The 20,099-nt window shown below is 40.5% G+C and overlaps 1 protein-coding gene across 28 annotated transcripts in view; it reads right to left on the reverse strand.

Moving 5' to 3' along the window:
• The window catches only part of EXD3 (exonuclease 3'-5' domain containing 3), a 296,945-nt gene extending 277,054 nt beyond the window's left edge, over positions 1–19,891 (reverse strand). For 20 of the 28 annotated variants that reach the window (XR_012654086.1, XR_012654087.1, XR_012654088.1 and 17 more), the window contains exons 1-2: positions 19,804–19,891; positions 13,152–13,220 (exon numbers count right to left, since the gene is read on the reverse strand). The gene's annotated coding sequence lies outside the window, so the exon portion shown is untranslated. Of the gene's footprint in view, positions 1–13,151; positions 13,221–15,388; positions 16,868–19,803 lie in introns of those variants that run through there. The other 8 variants (XM_075054955.1, XM_075054954.1, XM_075054958.1 and 5 more) reach the window with 6 other exon arrangements.
• Between the last annotated feature and the right edge of the window lie 208 nt (positions 19,892–20,099).

Raw genomic sequence — 20,099 nt, forward strand, 5'->3', positions numbered from 1 at the left:
GTCTGTAGACAAACACAATAAACTTAAGTTACACACATGACAAAATGTACTACACAACACTCCCCCCCAAAAAAAACAAAAACCCACACCAACAAAAAGAAAGACAAAAAAGTGTGTTTTCTTAAAAAACAAACTTCATGTATTTTGTAGGAGGAGCATCTGAAGAGAGGAGGGAGTAGCTGAAATAAACATGTACAGAAATAGCAAAATACAGTTAAAGAGAATAAGACACCAGAGACAAGCCTTACCAAGTAAGATCACATCTTCCTCTAGCCAGTATCATGTCTTGGACAGTGGTCAGCGGCCAATGCCTAAGGAAAAGAACTAGGCAGATATATTCCCCAACACATTCCCCAAGCCTGCAACAACTTGTAGTTTAAGATTTCCACATGCCAGGTCTTCTGTATTGGTATGAAATAGACTTTATAGATCTTTCTTCCAAGAATATATCCAACCACTTTCATGCAAACTCTCAGCACCAGAGTCTTGTTGCAACAGCTGCCACACTGTATTCACCATGCAAGGAAATATTTATTTTTGTTTATTTTGAACTTCCTGCTTCCATTTGATGTACCTACTTTTTGTTAGGGAATGAAAAACAAATGGGGAATGATTGCTTATCTTCTTTCCCACTCAGGCATCTTTTCTTCAGGCCCAGACATTCTTAATTTGCAAGTTGTTCCATACTTTATCATTGGAGGAAGCAGTACCTCATTTAGCCATAGCTGTAAACAGATAATTCCATTTTCTCACATTACTCTACATTTACTGACACCAGGTTTAACCTGTTAGTTTATTTTCCAATTGCACAGTACCATAAGGTAGGTACTTTTGCAGCTTTAGAGTTGACTATGCCAAAGTACTCCTAAATCCCTCAGACTTCGTTATTTCTCCATCCATTGCCTTCCTCAGATCATCTGTGAGTGTTAAACAGCACAGGTCTCGTATGACTCCTGTATCACTCTAACGCTAATCACCCTCCACTATAATGATTACTGCTACCCATTTTCTCACCTTTTAACCAGTCACTGCTTAGTTACTAAAGACCATTCTCTTTTATCCACAGAAAGATCACTTGCCTTTAGAAGCTGTGGCAAAGGACCATGTCTGAAGCTGTTTAAGAATCTGAGGATACCATACACACTAGCACACCCTAACCCAGATGTCTGCTGAGCCTTTCAAGCCCTTGAAGATTCGTCAAGTGCAACTTCCTTTTACAAAAGACATGTTGACTCCTCCACGTTCATATAAAATCATGTGCCAAATAATTCTAATCTATATTATACTTTTGACGATGCTGTACAATACAAAGCCAGATTTCTGTCTGCTGTTCCCCAAGCTCCCTGGAACTCTTTTGCAAGTTGGCATCTTATCAACCCTATCTATTCTCTAATAGGGCTGAGGAGGTTTTAATTGAAAGGTTGCACACAAGTGTTAATAATTCAACAGTTTGTCCCTTGAATCCCTCCTGGGCTCTAACATTCTGGTCCCTGCAGTCAGTTATTGTTCACTGCATTCTTGAATTCCTCCATTAATAGTTGGGTTCGAGGTGGGTTCTGGTAAAGAAGCCATGAGGAGCATAGGTGCCTCAGAAACTCATTTGCTTCTTTTTGCTCCACCTTCTGCAAGTGATTCTTTCACACCCTAGTCTTCAAGGGTTTTTGCAAACTTTTAGGCAAGCTTCTTATTCCCACCATATTTGGAAAAGAACTGTTACTTTTTATACTTTCTGAAAGCTGTTCCTCTAAGTTTTTTGGCGTTTCAAAGTGTTTGTTCTTTTCTGTCTTCCTCACTTGGTCATGACTTCAGCTTTTGGAATGATGCCTCTGACTCTACAGCCCTTCTTCCCTGCTGTTTCACATCATAACTTTTCCCTCTCTCAATCAGCTTTTGATAGGGCCAAGGCATTTGCTCTGCAGTATAGTGCCTTTAAGTAATCTTCACACTACCTACAAACATTTCACCCTTTTCACTGCTCTTTTCAGTTTCTTTTTAACAAGCTTCCTCATTCTGATGTACTTTCCCTTTTGAAATCAAATATCACTTCACTGAAGTTTTTGGCTTGAATTATTCTGCAAGGATTTTTAAGCACACTTGTGTTCACACTTACAGAGGGCCACTGGCCATAAAATTTTGTACCAAGTTCTGCACAATTCCCAGGACAAAGTCAAAAGTATCTTCCTCTTTCTGGTTTCCCCGATCAGATGTTTCCCAAAGGCATCATTCTTGATGCCTAAAAGCAGTGGGGTGCCAGTTTTGTCCCATTGTGTTTTCTACTTTAAAGCTACATACTCTGTATTATTCTATACTCTTCCTATCTACAAGTTCCAAGAATTTCTAATCTTAAGGATTCTGTTATTAATACAGTTATTTTCCTGATTTGACATTTAGCTTTAAGACACCACACTATACCCCCATCTGTTTGAACCACTGTCATTTTTATGTAACCTGTAACTTGGTACTAGGGTGTTCCAACTGATGTTTTCCTTCCATCGACTTTCTTACAGCCCTCTTCAACAGTCTCACATAAAACCCAAATTCCCTAGGTCATCCACCTTAGTTCTTAAGATTTCAGAGTCTGTCTAGAAATACATACATATTTGGTCCAATTTTCTTTTTTTTTTTCATGTTATGTCAATGCTTATCTAAGGGGAAAAACTGTCTGCCATATGATGAAAATTTTCAATGACAAAGCGAACATGGTGGGTATAAGTTTTAGTGATAAAACAGCTACATTCAAGAAGAGCCAGGAAGTGTTGCTTAAATTATTATCTAATAAATTCTTGCATCAAGCATTTTAGTTTCTTCTGGACTTCTAAAGTTTTTCTGCTATTTGCCAACAAAAAGGGCTACACATATGTATGATAGGAAAAAAGAACCAGCAAGTGTATTTTCTACTAGTCACTACAGACGAGAGACAAAACCTATACTAATTAAGTCAGCAGCCCCAGGGGAAGGAGGGAAATCTTCTGTTATCTTTATTTTGGGGTTAACTTGTATATATTTGAAAAACTTACATGAACATGACAATGTACTTTGAAAATTTTCCATATTTATTATAATTTTAATGTGTCCAGGAACCTACACACTAAAATACATGAGAACGGACCTGATCATCAGCACTTAAGTCTCTTAAAAGGGAAAAACCAAAGAAGAGTAATTTATCATACAGAGCTACATGATAGTCTAGAGGCAAAGAAAGTCAGTGAAATCACTAGAGAAAGGCTGCATCTACTGGACTGAATGACTTATTTAGATACTGAGAAAGAGAAGAGAAAATGTAGTTACAAACTGCTGTTGGATTTTGATTCCTATCACCCAAAACCTGACACCTGATAACCTGCCACTCTTGAAAAGCAGATAGTTCAGCTTATTTCTCAATTTATCATTTTGAGTTTTCCCTGTTCATTCTACAGAAAACATGAAAGTTATTAATTACTCTTCAATAAAGGTAATTAGTATTTAGCTATTACTCATCATGTAAGTACAGAATAACTGTTTGCATTACTTCTGTTACGTTGTCCTTAGCAAATACATAAACACCAAGAAAGATTAATCCACAGGACAGAAACAGTTCTGCTCATCTCAAGTAATTAAAAATAATCACTCTCTTTGGAAGTTCAGCATCAAATGCATCACTGACTGAAACATGTTCTTTAGAACCTCAAAGAAAAGCAACAAATGACAGGACTTTGCAAGCGGTTTATTTTCATTGCTCACTGAAAAATAACTATGACAGTTATTTAACCCTCACTTAACTCTTCCTGTTGGTGTTCATGTTGATGCTGATCATGTTTGACACCTCAAAATAGCATGTCAGTAAGAAAATAAGCTATAACTGAAAACTTCTCATTAAGTATGATTTTGCTTTTCAAACACCCATTATGCTAATAATACTGCCTTTACCAAAGTATAAAATGAGCAAGGTAAAGAGAAGGCTGAAAAACTGGATGCTGGACATAATGTTACAACATTTTTAGGTCAAAGGTTAAATCCTCACAAAAAGAAAAACAAAGTTACTGGAGAGAAAACAAAAAGCATCAGCCCTAATATTACACACACTGGTTAAACATGTCAGATGACTATACAGCGAGTTATGAAATGGGATTTAGGCATCAGTAAGTATTCAACTGCTATTGTTCATTCAGCTGAGCCATCCATTATCCTACCTCTGTTCCTAAAGCTGCTACGGTTATATAGACAAAGACCCCCCTTATAATACCTAGCATTTGAAACAGCACAGAAAAAGTGGAAGTGATTAATGTTGTTACACTATGTTTCATACCTATTTTAAATTGTCTTGAGTAACAATCACTACCTACTGCTCTAAATCACACCAAAGAAGCCACAGAATCTGCCAGTTGGTTATTCAGCATTGACTCATCCCTAAAGGAAAAACTATGGGCCTTGCAGTTACAGTTTTTACAGGGTTTGAGAGTACAACACTCAGTAATGAGAAAGAACAAAGAAAAGCTGGATCCCAGGCAAGCCAGACCCACCACTTTCTATGGCCTCTGTTACTCTAAGTAGTAACAGTAATCCCAGGGCAGACTTTCTGTCACATCTCTGGGATGTAGCTGCAGGTACAGCACCTGAACCACACCACACACTCAGCACAGACTTCTCCTGTTAAGAATTTCAGTTGTACGTTTAAAGTGTTTAGATTTTCATTTACCATTTAGAATAAAGCCTACCAGCAGAATAACAAATACCAAAGAAGGCAAACTAACATAAAAATAAAGGAACATACAAGACACCGTGAGAACAGGTTTAAGGGGTGGGGGGGTGGGGAGGGAATGTTGACATCATCTTCCAGGGTAAATTGAGGGAATTCTCAATGCTCAGGACAATATGGCCCAAGGGAAATGGTAATGGGAGAGAAATAAATTCTTTCACCTCTGGGTTGAAATCCAAGTCAGGCTGGTAGTAGCCAAGAACCATTAGCTTAACATCTGCTAGCTGTTTGGTAACCCATGTGAAGTGAGTTATATTCCTTAGTGTCCACATCACAGTCCCACTAATTGGCACCACGTTGGCAATCTAAACAGAGAGGTTAGAGTCTGAACATACAGCAAGTATGAACTACAAGATTAGTCAACTTCAGTTTTGAGTACATATGTGTTAAATTATACATTTGGTATATGTAACTCCACCTAATTGCCCCACCATCCTGTTCTGCCCTCAGAATAAAATCGTAAATCCAAGCAAGCCAACAAACTGTCAGCATTCCCTTGTCAAGTATACATTTTCTGAATTAGTAAAACACATTAAGTCTATTACTATTCAATGTAACTTAAGCGACTGCTTAAATTTTAAGCAAAATACTGTACAGCATAAAATTAAGTATGAGCTAAAGTGTTCGGATAGTAGGTACCAATATCCATAAAAATAGTATCTTTTTCTTAATTTCAGTTTTTAACTACAAAACGCAACACTCACTCAAAAGGCAGTAACAATATAGTCTTATAAGTCCCAAATAACAAGGCTCTTTCCTCTTTGTCTTTCCTTCTTCTGCAGTTTCCCAATAAAGAGTGCAAAGGAACAAAGTTGACCCAAGAACAAGACCTATTAACTTTTAGAAAATTATCCTTTGTATTTCCTGATGGTAAAATATTGGTGTCCAAGGACAAAAAAAAAAGAAGTTATCTCTTGATAAATAGCAATAAAAAAATTGATTTTTCATATTATCTTAATATGACAGCATAAAAAACAGCCTAAACCATGAAGGAAGGAAACTCATGTTACAGTTTAGAAACTGTTCCTGATATTTACACATGACTTCAGTTTAAAGAACTGCTTGTGATGGGAACATGATGAAAGCTGTTGAGCATGAAGGGAGATATAAACGAAGCCAAAAGAAGGATCTTTGCCAGAACTCTACCAGAAAACAGAATCACAGAGTAAGTTAGTTTGGGAGAGACCTCTGGAGGTTTCCAATCCAATCGGCTGCTCAAAGGATGGCCAACTTCAAAGTTGGATGAGGTTGCCCAAGGATATTTTAGATGAAAGTACAACATAGTAAAATGCCCTGCAAAATCCATATATAAAGAAAGTGTTCTTGCTAGCCGAATACCCCTTTCATTTACCACTGCTCTGGAAAGATTCAAGTTCTAAGCTGTTTTGAGAAGTAATAATGGCTAGCTGCCATTAAGAACAGTGACAAACTGAAAAGGAAACAAATCTAAATATCCATTAGTGCCAAGGTTTGGAGAACTTAACCTGGTAGAATACAGACTTGAGGACAGGAGACTGTCTGAGAGAGCTTCGAAGGTATAATCCTCCCAAGATCCATGTTTTATCTTATCTTGGAAGGTATGTTCAAGCCCTCTTAAGAAAAACGCAGGCAGTGGCAAGAGGCCAGTCTGCAGGAAAACAAACAACCCCCCAGTAAGTCTGCATTCCACAGCCATGTTCAAAGGGATGGATTTTTTTTCTTCTTGTGCAAGAAACACTTGCAGAGTTAACATCCATAGAATTTGATAGCATCTAAGTTGCCTTAAACATGAACAGTCTGCTTCTTTTAGCACAGGGTGCTAAGCATTGCCTGGCTTACCTGTCCTCTGACAAAGCCAGACCAGCTTAACTTCTACAAAAACACGCTGCCAGTTCCTAGTGTCTGCACACATGCTGCCAAGGATTTCGCATTCTTTTTTCAAGAGCTTGGTGGACCAAGGGATCCTTCTGATACAGCAAGACCACTCCTTCCTCCGAGCTACAATATCACTGCCAGGCCTGCTATCTGCTTCAGGCAGCAAGGATAAAACCTTCTTTTTCCCATCACTGACTACAAAAACCTCTAAGGTGGATCTTTTCATATTCTCTTCTATAACTTTGAGAAGTAGAACAGGATCATGCCACAGTTTTTAAATGGCAGACAAATTCCTTCTGCTTGAAGACACATTATTATTAGCTTCTTTTAAAATCACACCACTGCAAATAATTATGTTGACACTTGAGGTGGGATCTGCTGTACTGACATCTGAAAGAGGGTTAAGGGAGACTGTGATGACTGCCAGGAGGCTAACACAAGCTGGAAGAAACCAGGCTAGCACCAAAGACATAGCTATTGCAACTGTTCTGCCTTTGGCTGCATTCAGCCCACCGAGCTGCCAGTTCAGGATGGACTGAAGTAAATCTTCAGAACTAATTCCTGATGCTACAGGAGTTAGTTATGTGATACCATCCAAATAAAGGTTATAATCAAGCAATGCAGTGAAGTGCTTTATTGAGCAGCTCTAACATGCACTTCTGAACCCTCATGTAGGTATCAAGTAAGCATTGATAATCAAATAAATGTTTTCTCACAAAACCAAGTATAGAAATAATACCAAATTCATGAGTTTCCTGAGAGTAATTCCTCTCCATTTGGAAAACAGGAGGGGTCCAAGAAAGAAATCCTTCTCTGCAGGGGAGGGAGGCAGGAAGGAAGGAAATGTGAATTACATACACCTCTGGATAAGTCCCCCTTTAAAAAAAAGGAAGGAAATTAGAGTTAACTAAAAAGAACATGTTTAGCATCACTGCACAAGCTGGGGAAAAAACCCCTAGGAAATCCTGGCTAAAGATAATGCTGCCTCCTCCTGTCACTGTTGGGCTTTCCACAGTCATTGTGACAGGGAGAGGTTAAAGGTCCTTTATCACTCTTTCATTTGCAGCAACACTTTGAAGTTACCTACAAATCAGAGTCACTATCTGATGATCACCTCTCCCCTATGTCATCCTACACTTTTTTGTAATAGGGCTGTTAAAAAACATGTGTTTTCACTTTTTTTTTTTATTAAAAAAGGATAACTCATAACTGAGCAGAGACAAAGGCTCTGTTGATACAACTACATGTGGATTAAATCCGAAAGGAGAAAGAAAGCTGTTTTATTAAACTGACAATCCTGCACAGAGGGCTTGTATCTAAATTGGTATAATAAATCAATAGGAAAGATTTCTCTTTGGCTGAAACAACCATTTGTTTAGGCATGGAACAAGAGCATTTTAAAATTGCTCTGGACACTACACAAAAGGGTTTCTTCAGTTTTGTTCTTTTTTACTTTCTCTTGTATTTTAAGTATATCCCTAAAGTTTTGCATTTGCTTTACTTAAAAATATTTAATTCTTGGTGCTTAAACCTATGACAAGTCAGCCAGCACCTCTGGGGTCTTAGCTAAGCTGCTTCTACTGAAAGGAAAAAAGGAAAAAAGGAAAAAAGGAAAAAAGGAAAAAAGGAAAAAAGGAAAAAAGGAAAAAAGGAAAAAAGGAAAAAAGGAAAAAAGGAAAAAAGGAAAAAAGAAAAAAGGAAAAAAGAAAAAAGGAAAAAGGAAAAAAGGAAAAAAGGAAAAAAAGGAAAAAAAAAAAGGAAAAAAGGAAAAAAAAAAAGGAAAAAAGGAAAAAAGGAAAAAGGAAAAAAGGAAAAAGAAAAAAGGAAAAAGGAAAAAAGGAAAAAGAAAAAAGGAAAAAAGGAAAAAAGGAAAAAAGGAAAAAAGGAAAAAAGGAAAAAGGAAAAAAGGAAAAAGAAAAAGGAAAAAAGGAAAAAAGGAAAAAAGGAAAAAGGAAAAAAGGAAAAAAGGAAAAAAGGAAAAAGGAAAAAAGGAAAAAAGGAAAAAGGAAAAAAGGAAAAAAGGAAAAAAAGGAAAAAAGGAAAAAAGGAAAAAAGGAAAAAAGGAAAAAGGAAAAAAGGAAAAAAGGAAAAAAGGAAAAAGGAAAAAAGGAAAAAAGGAAAAAAGGAAAAAAGGAAAAAAGGAAAAAAGGAAAAAAGGAAAAAAGGAAAAAAGGAAAAAAGGAAAAAAGGAAAAAAGGAAAAAAGGAAAAAGGAAAAAAGGAAAAAAGGAAAAAAGGAAAAAAGGAAAAAAGGAAAAAAGGAAAAAAGGAAAAAAGGAAAAAAGGAAAAAAGGAAAAAAAAAGACAGAAAAGTTGCTTGCTTCATTTACTTTATTACATAGACAGAAGACTGGCCTAAATTTATGCTTTCCCCCATTATGTTAATCTCCTATATTTTTATAAACACACATTCTACTTCTTCCCTTAAATACTACTAGCAGTGGCTTTTTCACTCTTACTTAAGCAGGAAACACTCTCCAGTTGTTGCTACCTACCCATATCAGACAGCAATTTGTCCCACAACGTCTTCCGAGACCAACACAATAACCTGCCATATCAGAATGTCATTCTGGAAGTAGGCTAACAGCAGGGAGGTGCTCAAGAAACTGCAGTCACAACGCCATCCTCAAAATACTGCCCAGAAACATGCATTTGGTCTCCAGATCCCAAGACGACAAGCTGCTGCTGATACACAGTGAAAAATAAGGAGGACTTGGCAGAACATTTTAAGTACAACACTGATTGTAACTATAGATGGGACGAAGAACTGTAGCCATCTTTTTAAATAAAAATCAGATGGTACCCAGAACTGATTTCAGAGCTAAAGCAAAGATGATGCTAGCATCTAGTAAGTACATTTAATACATCATGCCATGAAGATGGCATTGGCTAATCCATACAAACATGTCACCACACAACTCCAGCTAGTCTTCAAAGAATGACAAAGACCAAAACATAAATCATCATAAAAATAAACTTTCAGTTCCACAGAAATGTTGTGTGAGAAAATATTTGTAGGAGATGCTACTCAACACTGGAAGAAAGTGTTTCATATGAGCATCTTGGATCTCCTCTTCAGTACGTTCTGTGGATGTCACTGGCTCCTAGATTACTGTTATTTTTTAGAACTCCCGAACTATATGTGTAGTAAAACATGTGAGGGCACCTACATATGGGATGGAGTATAACACTGACAGGGTGAAGATTTTGGCTAAAGCCTCTGTCATTCAAAATGTCATTTCTAATATCATTTACAGAAATCACAAGAGCTGAGGCTTTTCAAAACCATTAAAAATACAGTCCCCAGCCCCACAGATGAAAATGCTTTAGGCTTGGTAACTATTTTTTTTCTACCAGGGAAGCCCTTATTTATTCCATTTCACCTTAAATTCCATTTGCCAGTCAGGCAAATAAAAGTTTCCTCAGAAACTACAGCTGATGCAGTCACTCAGATGCCATCCCCAATACCTTGACCATCCAGCCTGCCTTGCCTGCTGCCTTACTCCCAACTCACTGAAACAATCCAAGAGGCCACACAATGGCCGCAGGATCAGGTCTGGGCTCCTCGCTCTCCCCGACCCACTGCCTTTGCCCCAGAGAAGCTGCTATTGCCACTCTCCCATGAGAGGTGGTGGGAGACAAGTTATTGTGCCTGCATGTAGCCCAACAGCTGTTTTGCACGGCTGCCTCACCAAGACCTTACTGTAAGAGCTGCTCACCTTGTTCCAGTCAACTGCCTTACAGACTGCAGGAGTCTCTCCACAGTGCTCCTTTCCGTACATCTGCAGCCATACGGTACCATGCCTCAGCTCAGCTTCTGCTGCCTCCTCACATACCCTCTCGCTGGGACAGACATGAAGGACTCCTGACAAGGAACATCTCAGCTTTCCTTCCTTACTCTAGGCAATCACTCTTTGCCAAAAAGTTAACAAGGAGCCTTACTAGTGGGACAGAAAGGGAAGGTGCAAGAGGAGATTAAAAACTAGGAGAGGAAAAAGTACTTGTCAGGCCATCTTTTTCTTATTATTCTGCTTTAATTTTGGAGAAGTGGAGTCTCATGGCCATTAGAGTTCATAAAAGCACTACATAGTTCTTTAGGATACCAAGCAAAGTACTACCTTCTGGCTGTAGCACAGAATCTGCTTTGATAAACTCTCAGGTTGTCAATGTCTGCCATCTTCAACCCACAGACGATAAAGCTGTCACCTCTGAGTAAAGCTAAATCCCTGGTAAGAAAGATGTGCCAGTCCCAGCTGGAAGGAATACTTCCCAGTAAGGAGAGGGGTCAGTCAGCCAGACAACTGGTTTCTGTTCATAGCTGTTACTGCCCTATTCTGTGACCTTACTCAAATCACATCCCCACGCAATGCCTCTTCTCTCATCTTTGAGAGGCACACGAGCACCACCACCGAGTGGCTACGTAGAATCCAGCTACTAGCAGTAATGCTAACACAGAAGCAGGAATTTAGAGGCTAAGTAATATATTAAAGCTGAGGTTTATGCTATGTAGGCATGGTTCCAGCAGAGGAAACATGCACTTCAGTTTTGCCAAGCCTATCCAGTGTGGGTATGATTCAGTGCTAATTGCTAAGAAAAATGTTTCAAGTTACACCAGTTTGGTATGCTTTTTTAAAAGCAAAACAAGGTGTGCTTTGGACAAAGTTAAGTTTATGTTTATGTTTACAGACAATCTGACTCCTGCATATAAAGAATACTACTCCTTGGACAAAAAACTAAAAACATCATGAGAAGTCAAAAGTAATGCAAATGATTCGCCTCTATAATCTTGCCATAATATAAAAAGCACCAAAGCAGCTGAGCAATAATCATGGTCTTAAATGTGACTTCTCTGACTCCTGCTTTGTTCAATATTTTAATTTTATTTTTAAAAAATTCTAATACACTTCAGATTTCAAAGCACATTTATATACATTGATTAATTCTCCCAAAGTAAAAATCATTATCCTCTTTATTACAGAAGGAAAGTGAAACAAGACATGATAAGGCACAAAAGGAACCGATGTTGATGTAAGGGCTGCAATTAAAACCCAAGAGTTTCTGAAGCAACTTACTGTTTCTAAAGGATTTTTTTTTAAAAGATGATAGCAACAATACAAAAAAAGTTCCAAAATGGATATACATTAGGATCAAGGCAGCTTATGGGGTAAAGGCCAGGAGAAAAGCAAGTATTTTACATTAATTAATCCACATTTGGAAAACTATAGTGAATTATCTAAGATTGTTGCTATGTTCCATATACAGCACAAGCATTAAATCAGCCCGCAATGTAGTCAATGGTACCTTGCATCATAAGATAGCAAAGTATATAGGGTAATCCATCCCCGGCTTCACACTTTCTACTCTGGGGCAGCAAATTAGATTTGCATCAGGACTTTTCTCTGAAGAGTATGTGGTGAATGCTGACAGCCATCTCACCATGTGTTATTCAAGAGTGCCCTCTAACGAAGCTGCAGCTACATTTCAGAACACATACAAGGGAGACTAGAAAAACCCCAAATGAGACTTTCCAGAAAATTCTCACTAAACATCAAGCTTTGTTTCCATTTGAACAAAAGGGGAAAACAGATGATAGACACTAACTGGTGACTGGTCCTGCACAGACATTTTATATTTCCTTGTATTATGCAAACCCTCATTGGTAAATATCTCAGTAGGCAGCAGTACTAAAAGAAGATAGATGGGAAAACTCGCAGTTCTCCCATTCTGAGAGAAGAAAGGATACTGAATCAGATGGGGTCCCAGGGCAGTTAACCCAGTAGAACTTTTTAAGATAAACTGAGTTCTACACAATCTACTTCATCTGTAAGGAACTGCTGGGTAACTTTTCAACATAGGACGCTGTTAAACCAATCTTTACAAAAATAAGTGAGTATCATGAATGAAGTTCACAAATCAAAATGGAATCCTCATAAATCTATTCACTAATACACCGCTGTACCATAAAATATTGATTTGAAAGGATGTCTTCATCTGAGAGTGGTCACACAAACTACAGTGATGAAACAGTATTTCTTATAAGTTTGTACAACTGGTACTTGGTTTACTGTCAAGTGTCGTTCCACCTACCTACATAAACTAATAAAATACCCTGCAAACAGATGATGTTTGTATTACTTTCAGAAACAAACTCCACACAAAAAAGCCAATACTGATATTCAGAACAGAAATTAATTTTAATAATCTCGAGGTCAAATTGTCAGAATAGGGCTGTTCCTCTTAAAGACCTACCTATAAATACACAATGAGGGCACAGCTGCTCAGTCTGGGATCAGAACAGTCATAGCAGCCTATGCAACTGTTGCCCTCATCCTCCCACCCTGTCCTGCACCAAGGTACTCCTCTCAGTTGTCCCGCACACACCCAAGCTTTGAGCATAAGGTGAAAGAGATCGACAACATAATCAAAATTGAAAATTGAACAGAGACTAGAAAGGGGCAGGAATTCCTTGAGCTGCACTGCCCCATCCTGCCTGATGTGGAGTTTGCCCCCATACTGTCAAATGCCTTTAAACAGACTCAGGTCCAGAGACACAGCAAACTCACCCCTGAAGGAGGACGGTGAAGGTGTTATCTGCTGAGTGATGTCTGGGGAATTCCACTGCCACCACAGAGCTGCAAGGAAGCAAACAGGCTTGTTAACACGCAGAGCTTTTTGTGTACTTACCAACACACCTAAGCTCCTCTGAAGCAATCCTAATTTAAGCACCTTGTTAAGTGCTACCTTGGAAAGACAGAGATTGGCAGGCATCAAATGTTTTCTTGAACCGGAGCCTTACGTACCTGCCAACATTTTTACTTCTTGCTAAACATCTTTACTGTAATGTTAAGATCATGTGGCTAAAAGTCACAAAAGACTAACAAGAACACCATAACGATGTTATAAAACATTCAGAGAACCATGGTCCTAATATACGCAGGTTACCCACTTTAACAAACACAACAACATCAGGAAACCTCCACTCCCATCCATCCGAATGATCCAGTGGCAACCACTGCTTACAAAACAAAAAATGAACAATAACACTTTCAACTACATGGCTAATAAAAACCTGCTTTGCACAGTGTGTAACAGCAGCTATTTATCCTGTAAAGGAAAATTGCAATCCCCTTCTCAAAAAAGCCAAACCCATTTCTCTTTAGTTTGTAACAGTGGGAGATTTTAGTCCCCAAGGAATATTTTCCAAAAATTTACAGGCAATTGTATAACCTTAGAGAACCCACATGGAGCAGTTTTATACAGCATGTGTTTCCCAAGCAGTGCAAAGTTCCTCCTGTGCTCCCTCTCACATTTTCAAACATTCCTCACAGCACTGCTATGTTCCAGCCAACTTTTTTCCTGACATAAAAGCTTATTCCTTGAGGAGGTTCAGGCAGGGTTTGACATTAAAAAGATCAGCAGTGGATAGAGTCCTGGATGTTTTGAAAAAGAGACTTTTCTTTCAGGAACATGTAACCCAAACAAGGCTCAATGAATTTGTGTGAAACTCAAAAATTATTATAAAGTGCCTTTGAACCATATAGCAGAAAGTTTCAGCACAGAATGAAAAATGCAGAAAAATATAAGAGCAAAAAAACCTCTTAAATTAGTAGCTGAACTGCACAGTTATGTGTACGGCTATAAGGGTAATCCCTTGCATTGTAAAGTATTCTGCTTTTTAAAGGCAAGATGAGCAACAGCCAAGAATAAATCGCATTGTGTGGGTGTAGCTAGCCATAAAATGAGAAGAAATAGCATTATTTTAATCAGAAAAGAACGGTCTAAAATGACTGCAGCCACACATTTAGACTTAACATGAAGTATGACCATATCCTTGGCAGACCAGGAGATGTAATAAAGAGGAATTTATTTAAATGCATGAAATACATGTAGAGCTAGAGGCTCTTCTGCTCTAGCTTAGTAATGTGTAACAAGAATGCCAATCTTAGCAACATGCACTTAGTAAAATGCAGAGGAGTCAGATCTCACCTATATTGACACAAAAAAAATATCTGCAGCTATGCTTTCACCAACAGACTCAGTAATGGTTAATACTGAAGCACTGAGCAGAGAACCTGACTTCTGTACTATGACAGAAAAAAGAGGCTTTGACACTATTTTTTATTTCAGCAGCTACCATCACTAGTAGTGGCAGGTAAGGCCTACAGGACCAGCAGCTCCCAGCTCTCTACCAGGATGCCACCACTAACCATGCCTCATATATTAGTCTCAAAATTGGTTCTAGTGCTATTGCTGTTCAAATGTTTATACAACATAAATAAGAACTTTCTTTCCTTTGCTTAATTCTTCCATTATTATATCTACTTTTTCTTCATTAGCAATTTCCTTCTTCGAGATCCATTGTGTTGCAACTTTAAGCACAGGGAACACACAACTTTGTGCCAGTGGGATACATCAGTCAGAGAAGGAACAGGACTCTCATGTTCTATAGGTGATCAGACAGAAGTTGAAGGATTTTTAGCTGCTTCTGGTCTGTTCAGATTCCAAAACACCTAATCTTTCTTTTGCTTCATCGACCCACCTATTTCTTGCAGAAAACACTGAAAAGAGGATTATTCTAGAAGAATCAGTAACAAGCGATTTTTTTCTTCTATAGAAATGTCTTTGACAATAGCGATTGCCTCAACCCTCAAACAGGTTTGTTTCTACTTAGAACCAACACCAAGGATGCTTGATTTTTATCTGCAGACCATAAAGCATTATTTGCCCCAATCATTCTCCAAGTAGTTAGCACAGCTGGGAAAGGACATCCTGAGCTCCAACAGCTGGACAAGACTCTCACCTTCTAGGCCCAAGTTACTGCCATTTGGTCATATTGCAACACCAAACCTTCACGAGGATTCACAAAAGAAACAAGACACTTATCCTCTAGGAAAACAGCTTTCCAGACTTCTCTTCTGACAGAAATCTAACTGGAGTTTCTCTTCAGTCCTCCCTTATCCCACGCATACACGCTCCCCTCTTTCATTTTTCCTGCAAGAATTTTTCAGACTTTTATCACTGCATCCACCATAATACGCTGGTATTAGTCTATTACACATTAATTCAATTAAAAGATGAAAATGTGATACAGCAAGATGTTCAGCACTTAGCGAATCTCCTATTTCTGCTAATGTAATCCTCTCACACACTACTCAGCTCCTCTATGGCCTTTCCTCCAATGCAGGCGATTACAGAGGGGAGCTGCTTGAGGAGGCAGCATAGCATCAAGCATTCTCAGAGCGCTACAAAAAAAAAAAAAAAAAGAATTTTTATTTTAAAGGCACTGGCATATTACACAAACTCAGTAATTAGCTTTTGAATCAAATTGTTAAAACTTGGTTCAGGAGAAGAACGCTCTTAATTCCAATAAAATGTCTCTGTCAAATTGTTTCTTTAGTTAGTCCAGAGGCAGCCTGTGCCCCCTCATCCCCTCTCCTGTCAGGCTACATCACGCATCAGCAAGTTATTTAATGCAAGTTTGGGTAAAATTATTTATTCACAGGAGCAACTGCTTTTGCTGTCAAGAGTATAAATGCATAGACCTGCTCCTCTTACCAGCTGTGAACAGACAGATCTACCTCTGCATTAAGATCCAAGCTATTATGTCACAGAGCTTCCCTACAGAGTTGAACAGAGAACTTGCAACACTAAGTGTGTTTACAGGGAGCACTCACTTCTGCCTCTCACCTCTCTCCAAGCTGCCTTTGGAGAACAGAAATTACACTTGTTTCAGCTTTGCCAATTCCTGTTTGCCATAGGACCAACTTTGTGTAACTAGAAAAGGAACAATTTGAAGTGTTGCAGTTTAGTCCTTCTGAACTTCTGCACATGCTCTGTGCACTGCACCTTTGCAGTATGAAACATGCAGTTTCATACAAGCAGCATGTTCAACTCCCCCAACAAAGACAGCTGAGAATAGTTTGCTGCAATTGCTAAACTGTAAGCACCACCACAACTTTGCGCAGGTGAGCGTTATGCTTTCTAACAGACAGCAGTATTGCCTTAAAAACTCCAGAGAGGTTTTATGATGGATCATTTAGATTCCAGAATATGCATTTTGCTGGTTCTACTCCACATGCTAAAATTTGATTATTCCTGCTCTATTGCTTGCACATACAGTGAGAAAAAAACATGGAACCAGAAGTCAATGGCTACTAGCGATGCTTGTGCCAAAAAGCTGACACACAGCCATGAGCAGGTGCCTGTTTCCATATAAAACCAGGGAGGCAGCAAGCCCTCAGAGCACACCCAAATGCACAGTGCTACATAAGAGGCAGAGTTTCACTATTCACAGAAGCACAGGGAGGTTTATTTATTTTATTTATTTATAAAAGTCATAATTTCAGAGTGAGTCAACAGATCCTCTAGTTGACCCTATCATCCAAATACCCTTTTATAATAAAACCTACTACCTTGAAAGCACTCTCGTCCTACTGAAACAATACATTGAGACAAACGGATCCCAAAATCCCTTTACAAGAACCTGAGATAATACCAGTGCCAGCAGAAAGTCCCAGCATGAAAACTATGCTCTTGCTGAGGGTCAAAAACTTGTATGATGCCTTAATAGTCAGACTTGGCTGAAAATCCCTTCCTGACCTTAAATTCAGATCAGACTGCAAACATATGGGGAAGGCATAGTAACAAGGGAGGGGATTCTTGAACTAGTATAGCACACCCATTTGCCCAACTCAGTGTCTGCTCTTTGCGGCCAAACTCTGACGATTTAAAGAACAGTGGGGGAAGAAACACGCTACCTTAATCTAACTTTCCTCTGTAAGAACAGCATCCAGAATTCCCCCTTGAAGCAGAGGTTCATCCAGAAGCATAAGATTGCTTAAACCTTCCTTAATCTAGAACTACACCCCTTTAAGCAACATAAAAAAAAATAAAATTAAAAGCAATCCTGCTCTTTCTGCATCCAAGCAGCCTAAGAAGTAGAGTCCCACCAGGTGACTCACTGATGACCTCACCGATTTCCCCCAAACCACATAGGCATCCTTGCACCAGCAAGTTGCCCAAGATTTCAGGTTTAAGCCCATCTTCAAAACTGTTATCGTTTCAGCTTAAGAGCTCCAAATAATGGCAAGACTTTAACCTCTCCCATAAACTATTCCTATAATTAACGTCCAACACTGCTAGGAAATTGTGTCATATTTAAAAGAATTTGTGTAGCTTTGACTTTCAGTTACCGGATCTCACTATGCCTTTGTTGGAAAGACTGAAAATACTCAGCTATCAGATAACTTTCCCATAGGCATGGATTTCCACAGAGGGGCTGAGTCAATTCTTAACCCTCTTCTCTTGGATGTGCCTGAATAAACAAAGTTCATTAAGTCCATTACATGGCCTGTTTTCCAGAACCAGAACATTTTTGTGGCCTCCTCTGAACTCTCCAGTGTTTTCATACCTTACTTGAGAGCTACCGTAACTGGAGACTATGTTCTAGTAGCCCATTCTAACACCACCACGTGCACACACATGATCACTCCAACTTGCTTCTCTTTAGAAAAAGAAAAAACAAAAACCCAACAATCAAATCAACACTTCCCACAACAGTGAAGTTCAAATTGTGTCACTGATGCAACTAAATCCTGCAAGTCACTCTCTGCCACCTCTGTGTTTGTGGCAGGAAGCTATCGTGGTTTCTAGACTTTACACAGTCTTTTTCATTATAAGACGATCCTTCTCCCACTTGGAGCTATCTAACCAGGAAGGTCAGACCAGGCTACAGCAATGACATCTTGCCTATCTGTCATCAGTAAACTTTTAACAGCAAAGATTATGAACCTCCTTTGGCATAATTTAAGTCAGTATTAGTATTTGGACAAAGAACTGGTAAATGTAGGAGGTGACTGGAAATAGCCCACTCATTTATGTCTTCCCATTAACAACTGAGGTTCAGGATTTGTTCCTAAGGTCATTCTTAAATTTTGCCTTGCTGCCTTACAATACCACCTCTGTTTAACTAAATTGTCAGGTGACACTAGAGTCAAATTCCTCAGAGAATTTCAAGTATGTGATACTAACTATATCATCAGTTGACTTAATCAGATCTCAAAGTCCCCTCTCAAGAAGGAACACGCTGGGGGAGGGGATCTCTTTTTCAAGCATATGTTGTTTAGCCTTTCATCTCTACATTCATTGTATTTGTAATATCTTAATTGTTTACAAAGTTTTACCTGCTTGTTTTATTTTATTCCTGCTACTGACATCAGGTTAGCAAACTTGCTTTTTTTGTTTGTTTGTTTTCCGAAAACACACTTACTCTTTCCACAAGCATGGACAGTACTTGCAGTACTTCCAATCCCACTAACTTTCTTCCCCATTTTCCAAAACATTTAAAATCGGTGACAGAGAGCTCAACCGATTTGTTTAAAGCTAAGCTATTTGAAAACACAGCACTTCTACTGTTGCCTGTGACAGGACCGCCATAGATTCCTTTGCCTTCCCTCCACAACTTGTAATTAACTCACCCCAATTAACTGAACTAACTCCCCCCAATTAACCGTAAACCACGTAATTACGTACGGGGGCTACACGAAGCCTGTAAAGCATGCCATTATTTGTAATTACGAACTTGCACTCGCTGCCCTCCTCTCCCGGCCCCGGGCCAGCCGCCCCACACCCCCGCCGGCTGCCACGCTCCGCGGGCGGTCCCTCAGCACCGGGGCGGGAGGCGGGCGGCAGGCGGCCCGGCGCCGAACGGCTCCCGCCGTGCCTCAGGCGGGGTCCCCTCGGCCCGGGGGCCACCGGCAGGAGAAGGGGGGGCGGGCAGCGGCACCCCCGGCCGAGGCCCGAGGGGGCCGTCTCAAACGCCGGCGCTGCGGGCCGGGCCCGCAGCCTCCCCCCTCAGCGCCCCGGCGGCCACAAATAGCGGCAGGTGCGCGGCCCGCGCGCGGCTCCGCCGGGAAGGCCCCGCCCGGGGAGACCGAGAGACGCTTCGTGGCTTTATTTCGGCTGCGAAGAGCGTACACCCGGAGCGGTCCCGCCCGCCCCGCCCACCGCTCCTCTCGGGCTCCTGAGGCTCAAAGTCCGCTGCGCCGAGCCGAGCTCCTCCGCGCGGCGCGGCCGGGCCAGGCCACGCTTCCCCACCCCCCAGCCCCCACCCTGGGGCTGCGCGGGGAACCGGGCCCAGCGGCGGCTCCGGGCCTCCGCCGAGCCGCAGCCCGGCCCGGAGCCGCCCCAGGGCGGCCGCCGGCTCCTGCCACTCACCTGGCACCGACCCGGAAGCGGCGACGGGAACTCCGGAGCCCGTCGCTCAAAATATTCCCCGTGGCGCCCGCTCCCTCCCCGGAACCTCCCGTGCCCAGACCCGCGCCCTCATCGGCCCTCTTTTTCCGGGGCACCGGAGCTCAGCCGCCTGCAGGGGGCGGTGTCACCCGTGGCAACGCTGCGAGCCCCGAGGGGCGGGGCGGCGCCTCAGCGACCGGGGCGGGGCCGGCGCAGGAGGGATTTACCGTATTTACCAGAGCGCGGCGGCGCCCGGGACGCCTACCGTACTTGACGTA

Source organism: Buteo buteo, chromosome 23 (assembly GCF_964188355.1).
Source record: "Buteo buteo chromosome 23, bButBut1.hap1.1, whole genome shotgun sequence".
Taxonomy (NCBI): Eukaryota; Metazoa; Chordata; class Aves; order Accipitriformes; family Accipitridae; genus Buteo; species Buteo buteo.